Genomic DNA, 13,388 nt, shown 5'->3' on the forward strand with positions numbered 1-13,388 from the left:
TTATTAGGACTAAATTATCAGACTTTTGTGGAATATGTATGACTCTGGGGATATAAACCAATATGGAACAGAATTGTAGACATATTCATTTTTATGGGCACATGCCTTTCTCTAGTACGAAGTTACATTTTCATAGATTCTTAGACGGTTTCCATGTGCTTTGTGAAAGTTAAGAACACAGATGCCGTGAGTATTGAGTGATTGCCTTAGCAGCCCTCCTTTATAAAACATTTACAATTTCCTGTATTTATTGTTTCTTTGTTTTGAGGCTGAGTCATTCTCTGACACTCTGGAGTGCAGTGGTGTGATCATGGCTTCTTGCACCCTTGACTTCCTGGGCTTAAGTGTTCCTCCCACCTCAGCCTCCCAAGTAATTGGGACTATAGGCATGAGCCACTGTGCCTGCTAATTTTGTGGGGTTTTTTTTGTAGAGACAAGGTTTCTCCATGTTGCCCAGGCTAGTCTCAAACTCCTGGGCTCAAGCAGTTCTCCCATCTATGCCTCCCAAAGTGCTGGGGTTACAGGCATGAGCCACCACGCCCAGTATTTTTCTGTGAAAGGAAAAATTTGGTCCTTTTTGTCATGGTATCTTGAACCTTACAACTCTGTTGATTGAATGGTAATGACAAAGCCACATGAGACCATAGATACAGTAAAATATAGCAATCTTTGTGCTCTTGGCAATCATATGACAAAATATATGTAAGGGTTTTATTTAACAAGAACATAATTATGAGTGTCAACTGAGAAGGAATTCCTTTCACATTTTGTTCCCTTTTTTGTCCTCCTATACCTATATGCTTATGTTTTCTCTCTTTCTCTCTCTCTTTTCTCTCTCTCTCTCTGTCTCTTTCTCTCACTGTCTCTGTCTCTTTCTCACACACACACACACACACACACACACACACACTTCACTTTCTTACTTCCTTTTCCAGACACATACATGTACTCATACCCATTTGTTGTTGCCAGTATTTTGGGCTTATTCATAGACCAACTTTGGTTTGTTGGAGAAGGTTGGGAGTGAAACCAGAAAAGTTCTCATTCCATCGTAGGGACTTTGTTATATTCTAGGAGAAACTGGATATTTGGTTCTTTCAGATAGTGACTGGGCCTAAACTAACTGGAGTTCATAGGAGATGGCTTAAGAACCAGATTGGATTCTTTTAAGATTAACTATAAATTATGACATAGGGCAAAGAGCAGCATGTTCATAGACTTGGAACCAAATCACTGCTTCACAGAAATTACTGATTTACTTTATACAGTCCTGGCATATACCTTTAATGGCTTCTGGTAAAAATTGGATCATAAATACTTTTATGAATTTGTTTTTAGGTATTTAACAGTTATAAAAACAAACAAACCTTACTGTTTGTATAACAAACCCCACAACTGTCTCGGCCTCCACCAGTTGAAGGTATCTAACTCTCCATTTTTGGTGTCCACATAGTTGGCATAGAAACATGATATGTTTTTCCATTTGACACTAAGCTACTTAACTTTGTCAAAGAAAATAGAAATATGAATAAGTCTTATAAATGGGCAAACAGGTATAAGCATAAACAGCTGTTTAAGTGGGATTATATATTAGCTCTTTGGAAGCTCTTTTGGTTATGGATATTTCCCTGTAGGCAGTTGGTTTTTTATATACCTGAGTTTGATACTTTGTCAGTTGAGTTTCAAACACCAAGTTTATATACTGCTTAGTCATTCTTATTTATAAGAAGAGCATTCTGAAATTCTTAACTCTGATGGGCCCTTGATTTGAACTATGTAGTTAAAATGTCTGAAAAATTGTTGGCTAAGTCCTCTTGCATTTTATACCTCATGATTATGAGTTAGATGTTTTACTTATTCCGTCTTTGGGAGTTGTTTGGAAAAAGCTCAAACCCTGTTTTTCCTCTGTCCTCACACCAACACAGTAATAGTCAACATAACTTCTGTGCTAGTTCATTCTTGCATTGCTGTAAAGAAATACCTGAGGCTGAGGAAGAGGTCTTTAATTGGCTCACAGTTCTGCAGGCTGTAAAAGCATGGCTCCAGCATCTGGTTCTGATGAGGGCCTCAAGAAGCTTACAGTCATGGTGGAAGGGTAAGGGAGCTGGTGTACCACATGGTGAGAGCAGGAGTGAAAGAGAGAGAAGGAAGCTGTCCCAGGCTCCTTTACACAACCAGATCTCATGTGACCTAACTGAGCAGTAACTCACTTAACACCAAGGGGATGATGCTAAACCATTCAAGAGGGATCCTCCCCCATGACCCAATCACTTCCCACCAGGCCCTGCCTTCAACATTGGGGATCACATTTCAACATGAGATTTGAAGGAGATAAACATCCAAACCATATTTTTCCAACTTTGGCCCCCCAAATCTTATAGCCTCACATTTCAAAATACAATCATGCCTTCACAATAGTTCCCCAAGTCTTTACTCATTCCAGCATTAACTCAAAATTCCTAAGTCTAAAGTCTACAAAGTCTGATCTGGAGATGAGTTTCTTCCACCTATGATCCTGTGAAGTCAGAAATGATTTATTTACTCCCAAGATACAATGATGGTACAGGAATTGGCTATGCCTCCCATTCCAAAAGGGAGAAATCAGACAAAAGAAAGGGGTGGTAGGCTCCATGCACATCTGAAGCCCAGCAGGGAGTTGTTAAATCTTTTTTTTTTTTTTTTTTTAAGACAGAGTCTTACTGTGTTGGCCCATGCCTAGCTAATTTTTGTATTTTTAGTAGAGACGGAGTTTCTCTATGTTGCTAGGCTGGTCTTGACCTCCTGAGCTCAAGTGATCTGCCTACCTCAGCCTCCCAAAGTGCGGGGATTACAGGTGTGACCCACTGCATCAAGCCAATTATTAAATCTTAAAGCTCTAAAACAATTTCCTTTGATTCCCTGCCCCACACCCACAGTACACTGGCACAAGGGTGGACTCCCAAGGCCATGGACAGCTCTGTGTCTGTGTCTTTGCAGGGTGCAGCTCCTATGGCTGCTCTCATGGCTTACAGTTGTATGTCTATGGCTTTTCCACACTGAGGTTGCACGCTTCTGATGGCTCTACCATTCTCAGATCTGAAAGACAGCAGCCCAGTTCTCAAAGTTACACTAGGGAGTTCCCTGGTGGGGACTCTGTGGTAGGACTCCAATGCAGTGCTTCCCCCTGGCACTGCCCTAGTAGTTTCTCTGTGGGAACTCTGCCCTTGTGGCAGGCTTCTTTGTGGGACCCAGGCTTTCCCATAAATTATCTGGAATTTAGGTGGGAACTGCCAAGCCTTCTTCACTTTTATACTGTGCACCTATAGGCTTACCACCACATAGAAGTCGCCAAGTCTTATACGGTGGCTTGTGTTCTCTAAAGTGGTGGCCTGAGCTGTACCTTGGACCCTCTGAGCCACAACTGAAGCCAGAGCAACTGGGATGCAGGGAGCAGGCTGATCAGGGCAGCAGTGCTCTGTGCCTGGCCTCTGAAACCATTCAATCCTCCTAGGCTTCTGGGCCAGTGATGGGAAGGGATTCTGCAAAGATTTTTAAAATGCTTTCAAGGCCATTTTTCCATTATCTTGATATTAACCCCTGGTTCCCTTTTAGTCATGATAATCTCTGGTTTTTTTTCTTTCTTTTGGAAACAAGTTTTTGTTCAGTTACCCAGGCTAGAGTACAGTGGCATGATAATAGCTTGCTGCAGCCTTGACCCCTCAGACTCAAACAGTCCTCCCACCTCTGCCACCAAGTAGCTGGGATTACAGGCATGCACCACCAAACCCAGCTCATTATTGTATTTTTTTGTAGAGATAGGGGGTCTCACTTCATTGCCCAGGGTGGTCTTGAACTCCTTGGCCCAAGTGATCCTCCTGCCTTGGACTCCCAAAGTTCTGGAATTACAGGCATGAGCTACTGTGCGCTGGCCATGGTAACCTCTTTATCAGGTGGTTGCTCCACAGCCTGCTTCGATTCTTCTCCTGAAAATAACTTTTTCTTTCTCTACCACATGACTAGACTGAAAAATTTCCAAAGTTTTACACTCTGCTTCCCTTTTATATATAAGTTCTAATTTTAAGTCATTTCTTTGCTCCCATATTTGATTATAGGCTGTTAGAAGCAGCCAGACCACATCCTGAATGCTTCACTACTAAGAAATGTCTTCTGCCAGATATGCTAGGTCATCGCTCTTAAATGCAAACTTCCACAGATCCTTGTATTGCATGGACTGGGGTATTTCTAGGGCACACAATACAGGGTAACAGGCAGAGGCTGAAAGAGTTAGAAGGGCTCAGAAGAAGACAGGAAGATGAGGAAAAATTGATGAGGGTATCCCTAGGGCACATAATACAGCCTGGTTCTTTGCTGGGATGTAACAAGGGTAACATTTGCTCTAGTTCCCGGTAATATTCACATTTCCATCTGGAACCTCACACTCAGCCTGGGCTTTACTGTTCATAACCCTATCAGCATTTTGTTCCCAGCCATTTAACCAGTCTCTCAGAAGTTCCAAATTTTTCCTCATCTTGTCATCTTAGCCCTCCAGATTCTTCCAGCCTTTACCTTTACCCAGTTCCAAAGCCACTTCCACATCTTCAGTTATCTTTATAGCAATTCCCCACTCCTCAGTACCAATTTTCTGTTAGTCCATTTCTGCAATGCTATAAAGAAATACCTGAGACTGAGTAATTTATAAAGAAAACGAGTGTATTTTGGCCCACAGTTATGCAGGCTGTATAGGAAGCATGGTTCTAGCATCTGCTTCTGTTGAGGGCCTCAGGAACCTTACAATCATGATGAGAGACAAAGGGGAAGCAGATATCATATAGCAAGAGAAGGGAACAAGAGAGAGAAAGGAGAGGTCCCAGACTTTCTTAACCAGATTTCATATGAACTGAGAACTCACTCATGACCAAGGGGATAGCACTAAGCCATTCAAGAGGGATCTGTCCTCATGATTCAATACCTTCCACTAGGCCCCACCTTCAACATGGGGGATGACTTTTCAGCATGAGATTTGGAGGAGACAAGCATACAGATGACATCAATTTCTGTGACCCAATGTTGGGGGTTGGGAGATCCCCACCAATAAGCAGCAGAAACCAGCTAGGTATCCTCTAATTTTGATTCCATCTACCTGCATGTAGCATCAGATCTCACAGATCTCAATCCCCAAGATTGCCCCCTGCCCATTTCAGACACCAGTCATAAGTCTGGGCCTCTGGAACTCCTGACTGACTGACTTCAAGTTGGGGTTTTCACAACCCCTTCTTTTGTTTCTCTTAATTTGGAGGAGGGGCTCATAGAGATCAGAGAAACATGTTTACCAGTTTAGTGTAAAAGACATTACTGAGAATAAAAATGAAGAGACACATAAAACGAGGTATGGAGGAAAAGGTATGAAGCTCCCATGCCCTCCCAGGGCACGCCACCCTTCAGAACCTCCACATTTTCAGCTGTTTGTAAGTTCTCCAAACCCTGTCCTCTTGGGTTCTTATGGAAGCCTTATCACATAGACACGATTGGCCATTGGTGATCAACTTGATCTTCAGCCCCTCTCCCTCTTCCTTGAGGTTAAGAGATGGGCCTGAAATCCTAACCCTGTAATCATGCCTTTGCCTTTTTGCTGACCAGACACATCCTGAAGCTTTTAATCAACATGAGCTACACAAAGACAGCACTTTGGAGATTTCAAGGATTTTAGGAGTTTTGTACCAGGAAACAGGAACAAAGACCAAATATATATTTCACAATATCATTGGAGCTTTAAGGAAGAAGACTCTCTCCTTTCTTACTGAGCCTAGAGGAATAAGGATAATAATACAGATAATAATAAAGATTATTTATGAATAGTAATACTTTACAAGGTAATCTTTATTCTAGTTTGCACTTAAACCATTAAAGGTTACTAAGTTGAATTCAGGCTAAAAAAACAAAATAGCAAAGAAAAACATTTATGTTTGAGATTTCAGTGATTTATATTCTGAGATGTTATGTAATGGAAATAGTTCTGAGATGAGGCAAAAAATACTTAACATTCTTTTAGTTGTTGCAATTTATTTAAGAGTGTGATAAATTCTTACCCTTGAAACTTCAACCTAGACATTTAGTGAATTCCATATTGTTTTGTTTTGTTTTTGAAATGGGAAAATCAAGAATAAAGTCAGATTTTAAAAGCTGTATAAAACATGTAGTTGCTAAGACATAATTTTTAGTTGTCCTTAGGGTTTCAGTTTTATATTCATGTTGATAACACATTATATGAAATATGACAGTTTCTTCTATTTATTTTATAAGCTGTTTTTCTCTGAGACAAAATTTCTCTAAGCAGGATTTTTAATAACCAAGCTTTCTTGACTTTTTTTAAAAAAAGACATAAATCAAACCAAGTGTATTCTTACCTGTATCCAGTAAAGATTCGTGTACATACATTTAGCAGTGATTTATACATATTTCTTGAAGTGATAATTTGGTTTAGGTGATTATATGTTTTATATATATTTGTGTTGTCTTATACTTCACCAGTAGTGATATTATCAAGCAAAAAAATTATGCTGCATAATTTACTTATTTTAATTTTCTTTTTAAAAAATTTATTCTTAAGAAACCTCACCTGGACATAATGCTAACTTAAAACATCTTCTTTTAATGCCTTATAATCCAGTGTCTTAGAAATGACCAAACTCATTTGAGTTATATCTGGAAAATTAAAGATGGAGAGATCGATTGGCAAGGAAAGGAGGTTCATGAATTGAGAGTAAAGTATGTGGGAAATGTGAAATAGATCACATTGATTCTGGATACAACCTCAAAATCCTTCTTAATGCAGTGTTCCAAATAGCTATTACTTACTGATTAGAGAGGCGGCCTAGATACTGGGTTTATGACTAAAAATTCTCATTTATTGGCATATTCTTTTACTTCCAAGCAAGATAAAAATTTAGATGCATACACCTTTGTCTTTGTTCATCTGCTGAGAGCCTTACATCTTTAGTGATCATGTTGTAGGGCAAAATTGGGATTCAGCCCGAGACCACGTGGTTCTTGGCTTCATGGAGGCAAGAATTCAAGAACGAGCCAAATGAGAGAATAAAAACAAGTTTATTAAAAAGTGAAGAAATAGGCCCAGTGCAGTGGGCCACACCTGTAATCCCAGCACTTTGGGAGGCTGAGATGGGCAGCTCACGAGGTCAAGAGATAGAGACCAACCTGGCCAACATGGTAAAAAACCCTGTCTCCACTAAAAATACAAAACTTAGCTGGGTGTAGTGGTGCACGCCTGTAGTCCCAGCTACTTGGGAGGCTGAGGCAGGAGAATGGCTTGAACCTGGGAGGCAGAGATTGCAAGGAGCCAAGATCAAACCACTGCACTCCAGCCTGGCAACAGAGCGAGACTCTATCTCAAAAAAAAAAAAAAAGGAATAAAAAGGAGGCTACCACATAGGCAGAGTAGCCCTGACGGCTGCTGCTTGGCTATTTTTTATGGTTATTTCTTAATCATATCCTAAACAAGGAGTGGGTTATTCATGAGTTTTCTGGGGAAAGTGGCAGGGAATTCTCGAAACCAAGCGTTCTTTCCCTTATTAAACCTTATAGGGTAACTTCCAGGAGTTCCCATGGTACCTGTAAACTGTCAGGGTGCAGATGGGAGTGTCTTTTAGCATGCTGATATAATCAGTGTATAATTAGCAGTGAGGATGACCGGAGGTCACTTTCATTGCCCCCTTGATTCTGGCTGATTGTGACTGGCTTCTTTACCACATCGTTTTATCAGCAGAATCCTTGTGACCAGTGTCTTGAGAAAGAAGTCCTGCTGAACTACCTCAATCAGCTTTTTGTAGAACTGTGTTTTTCATTGAATATTTTTTTTCTAACTGCATATTCATTTCAGATGAAAAGCTGAGAAATGTGGTCTTTGCCTTTTTTACTTTCTTGGAAAAGAATTGATGCCTTATTTAAGAAACAATCAACTGGGTGTGGTAGTTCATACCTGTGATCCCAGCACTTTGGGAGGCCAAGGTGAGACCATTACTTGGGGCCAGGAGTTCAAGACCAGCCTGGGCAACATGCCAAGACCACGTTTCCACAAAAAAAAAATAAAAATAATTAGTCAGGCCTGGTGGCATACTCCTGTGGTCCTAGTTACTCAGGAGGCTGAAATGAGAAGAGTGCTTGCTTGAGCCCAGGTCAGGGCTACAGAAAGCCATGATCATGCCACTGCATTCCAGCCTGGTTGACAGAGTGAGATCCTGTCTCTTTACACAAATAAAAAGGAAAAAAAAGTATTTTTAAAAAATTTTGCAGGATTTTACATGTACTTTTTCCAAATTGCATGTTGCTGAAAAGTGTTACTAAGCACTGACAAGGTAGTATTCCTCGGTCAGTATGTTGAAATGCATGTTTCTTCCCACAAATAAGAACTGATTTGATTTTAAATGATTTTTGTTTTTTTTTTGAGACAGATTCTCTGTCACCTGGGCTCGAGTGCAGTGACACAATCTCAGCTCACTGCAACCACCCCTCCCAGGTTCAAGAGATTCTTGTGCCTTAGCCTCTTGAGTAGCTGGGACTATAGTCATGTGCCACCACACCCAGCTAATTTTTTTGTATATTTGATAGAAATGGGGTTTTACCAGATTGGCCCAGCTGATCGTAAACTCTCGGCCTCAAGAGATCTGCCCACAGCCTCCCAAAGTGCTGGGATTTTTACTTGATTTTAAATGATTTTAATCAGCAGTGGTTTGAAAGTAAATTTAAGTGACTAAGAAGTGACTGATTTCATAAATTACTTACTCCCAATAAACAAGTATTTTCTTATTTGAAAGGCTTTAAGGTGTTTCCTGGTAAAATTTTTTGGTATAAATTGTTTCCATCCAGTTTAATTTATGGGATGCTTGTGTTTTTGCTTTTGCATTTGGATCTTTGGCCTTTGGGATATCTGATGAATTTTAAAATATGCTATTCAATGAAATGAATTTGTCACTTGATACCATGTTTACCTAAATGAAGTGTTAGGTTCTGATATTTTAGAAGGAGAACTGACTTGAACTCATTCCCTGGGTTCTAAACTCAGCACACCACTAACTTGTGTGCTGGGGTACTTCACTGCTGCAACTGCTGTGGCTTTTGCTGCCACTGTGACTGTTTGCTGTCACATAATGATCGATGGCTCTATAGCAAACACTACCATAGAGCCATCGATCAATATGATAGTGAATATGCGAGTATTTTTCTGTAGCTCAAATCCAAGAACTTTACCAGGGAAGGTAGCGTGTCTTCATTTTGCAGGAATGAAGCCTGAGAGAGATTGGGTAATTTGCCCCAAAATTTGCCCATAACTAGATTATGCCCTGTGGTTTTCAAGCTGCTCAGATTTCCCCTCTTTAAAAGGGTCTGATAGTACTTGTATGAGAGGGTGAGCCAACTACTTTGCTAAGGCTACAATGAGCAACATTTCTGTTTTAAGACTTAGAAGGAATGTATTCATGACCCAGCTCAGACACCACCTCCTCAGCAAAACTCATTCACTTCTTCCTTAAACAGACGGATTTGTTCTTCTCTGGGTTTCTCTGTCAGACACATGCAAATCTGCAAGAGCCAGAAATGTTTCATTTGTGTTTTTGTTCTTTTACCTCACTATTCTTCTCCCCTCCTCTACCCCTCCAAGAAGTAGAAACTAGCATGGTGCCTGCCACTTGGCATGAAATGACAGGGCCTGTCACATCTATCAAATTAACCAAATGGATCTTTTGAGAACTCTCTTCTTTATTATGTTTTGGAAAATTGAGTGCAGCTAATTTGTCCAAGGCCTTTTATATGAATATGAGCATCATCAGCTAGCAGCTTTTTCTTGAGTAGCAAGCTATGTTAAGTCACAAAGGGTAAAAGGAGAAAAATAAATAATGATTATAAATGAAATTGTGCTTTTTTGTACTTTTCATTATTGCAAATTTAAATATTTTAACTTGGTTATTTTTTAAATATATAAATTTTAAAAATAAAATTATAAGTTTATTATTCCCTGTAGGCACATTTCAGTTTATAAGCAAAATCTTGTTCTGATTGCTTTTGATGGCTCTAGTTTTTTTAAACTACTATCCTTGTCTTATTATGTTTTACCAGGGTCTTTAAATAAACCTTTAAGATATTGTGTGGGGTTTTTATTGGTGTGTTTCAAATTTGTGTAATAGAGATTGCTGTATGTAAGAAGATAATAAATACTTACGGACTTTATAAAAGTTAGCACTTTTCCTTCCGATCAAAAATTGTCTGGAATTCTGAAATACAATTTTAAAACAAATTTAGATTCATCAAATGATAGAAGACAGTAATTTATTTTTGATGGCATGGTTTACTGTCAGAATCTCATATATAAACTTCCTTGATTCCCATAAAACTTCCGATAAGCATTTTTAAGTACAATATTCCTCAAATTTCTTCTGAAGAATTGCTGATTTTAACATATTTCTGTTAGGCAGTTAAAAAAAAAGGGGGGGTGGGGTTGGGGAGGTGTTTACTGCCTTTTGTATAAACCCAAAGAACTTTGAACTTTACAACTTAAATTTGAATCACAGTCTAAATGCCATTTCTTTTATAGCTTGGATGCAGTTAATAGAACTTTGAACTCATACTATGTGCATAGCCCTTTAGGTCTCTTTCCTTTTCCCAATTTATAGTTTTCATTTGTGTGTTTTTATTTGTCTTGTATCTTTTTTCCTATTTGCTATTTATTTGATTAACATTTGAATCTAGATATGTAAGACTGTCTATACCACTGTCGGTCCTGCACTCTCCAACACAGTAGCCACCAGCAACATGTGGTTATTGGGTGCCTGAAAAGGGGCTGGTGTGAGTGAAGCTGTCCGAAAGTGTAAATCTGAGATGCACTGCATCTCAGACACTTGGTAGAAAAAAAGAATGTTTACTAATTGTGTATAAAATTGCTTGCTGAAATGACAGTAGTTTGGATATATTATCATATCTTGTTCCCAGTTTATTAGAGTTCTTCCGTGGGGAAAGAGGAGTTACTGACAGAAAATTTTTTCAGTGAGACAATGGCATTGTTGCTGCCATTGCTACTATTCTCCCTAATCTGTTTTGTGTCCTAGTATATCCCATGGAGAGCAATAACTGAAAGTTGAATTTAGGATCTCCTGGCTTTGAGGTGTCTGCCTGATGGCTAAAGGATTTAAAATATAAACCAGTATATTTATATTACTTGTTTTTCTTTTAACTTGTATCTTTATTAAATTTCACTATTTAGATTATGACAGTGGTATTAGCTTAGACTTGAATATACTCAGATGTATAAAGGGGCCAGGCAAGTAACAAAGGAATGAATTTGTCCTATGTTACACAATGTGGAATAATACATGTATTGTGCAAGAAGTATATGCCCTCTCTAGAGTGTGGGTAACCTTATCCCTGTTTAGCTGATTGTGGTCTTATGGGTATGTATGGACATATGATGCCATATCTTTCAGATTTCTAAGAAGAGCCAAACATCTGGATTTTAAAGAATCTTAGACCTCTCAATTCTTAAATACTGATAAATAATGCAAAATTTAAAAGTACTTCTGCTGGTCAAACTACATATAGCTGTGTTCTCAATGCTACTGCTTTGTAACTCCAAACCTAAGAGGTTGCTTCTTGGGAACAAATAGAGGTTTTGGGTATTTCGATGACATGATTAAAGTATACCAGTTATGAAGAGAGTCTTGGTAAGCTCCTATTGATGAATGACTTTTAAGTTTTACACCTTTTAGAGAATATTAATCTCAAAGTAGTGACTAGTTGTCTTTTAGTTTGTTTTGAAATACTGTTTCAATGTACTTTTTGAGTATGTATTTCTAGCATACGCATATATGGAAGTGATTCTGCTCTTTATTTTTTCTTACATGCATTTCTGTAGTTATTTTAATGGGAATTGTTAACATTTAGAAAAATGCTTGTGTCAGACTGCTTGTCTCATCTCACAGAATTCATTCGGTGAGAATGACATGGCACATCCTGTTCTGGTGTATGTACTGTTCAGAAGTATGATGGGTTGTTTTCTGAGATTTCCTGGCTCTGTTCCTCTCCCCCAACTTTCACCTGAATTTACTTTTTTTTATCTCTCTGTCCCTCTCCTTCTTGGCCGAAATTCCACTACCAGCAGTTTCTCTAGTGTGAGCGTTGTGCTTGGAGAGTTCACAGGAGCTTCAGGTTTCTCCGGCCCCAGCCCTCACTGCACGCCTGTCTTGTACTCACCAAGTCCTGGAGAGGACTAAATACTTCCCAATTTGAGCTGCTATCTCCAGTTTGCCCACAGCGCTTCCAGTGAATACCTGTTGGCTGTTGGGATTCTCCTCTTCTCAGATTGCTCAGATGCTCTGAGGCTTCTCTCTGCTTCTTCAACAGATAGTGATAATACCTAGTTCTTGAGGCTGGATGCTGCTTGGGGTGGTTCACAGAGAATGCTTTTCCACCTAGTTATGTCATAAATGTTTCCCATGGGTTTTTGGATTTGCTGTCTAGTTGCTCTGTTTGTGTGTGTTGGAGGCAGAGGGAATCAGGAAGGTCTAAAACTGCTGTTTCTGTCCTCCCAGAAAATCCAGATGCACTAAATTGATAAGGTGATGAGTGGTGGCAAAAAGTCAGACGGTCATGTTTGAATAGGTTTACAAATTATATTTAAGAAAAATAGTATTTTTTTCTGTAAAAGTAGGGAAAAGGCTAAGCAGTTATTCACTGCTTCTTATAAAAAAGCCTTTACCAGGGGAAAAAAAAAATTGAAAACTTCAAGAAAAAAACTGATTTAGCTCATAATGTTGAAAGTGATTTGTATTCCTGGCACTTATAAACTCCCGCTCCTAACCAGAGACACATTGTTTGAGCCAGAATAGGTTGTATCACTAACCTTTTGTGGGTTTTGTAAACCACTGAAGGATTATGTGAATTACCATGGAATCCTGTTCAGACTTGATAAGACATTTACTGAATATTGCTTGTTCTTATTCCCTAGATATAAATAACATAACAACACTGTATTCAAAAGAGCTTTATGGAGTAATATTTACTAAGGGCCGGTTTGCTGAGTTTTATGCATGGAAAGGCAATACAGAGTTAAAATACACATCTGTTTCAAATTCCCATATCTATAAGACACCACTCTCTAAACTTAAAAGAAAATATGTATGCACACTGTTTCATATGGATTTGCAGCAGTACAGTGATCCTGAATTTTGGAACATAACTTTTAGTATAAAAAATTTAGTTCTCCACCACATGGAATTTCAACCATATCCTTGCGTAATTTTTATAAAGATTTAAAAAATAGATGGGATTAAACTAAAAACAAGATGGGAAAGTTACTCCCAAGTATAAATACTGTGTTCTATGACATTAATATATATTTCTGTTTGAAG

General features: G+C 38.9%; 1 protein-coding gene across 5 annotated transcripts in view; it reads left to right on the forward strand.

Moving 5' to 3' along the window:
* PAPSS2 (3'-phosphoadenosine 5'-phosphosulfate synthase 2) overlaps positions 1–13,388 on the forward strand; it is a 254,574-nt gene that overhangs the window by 27,787 nt on the left and 213,399 nt on the right. The gene's annotated exons all lie outside the window — the stretch shown is intronic.

This window comes from Saimiri boliviensis, chromosome 12 (assembly GCF_048565385.1).
Source record: "Saimiri boliviensis isolate mSaiBol1 chromosome 12, mSaiBol1.pri, whole genome shotgun sequence".
Taxonomy (NCBI): domain Eukaryota; kingdom Metazoa; phylum Chordata; class Mammalia; order Primates; family Cebidae; genus Saimiri; species Saimiri boliviensis.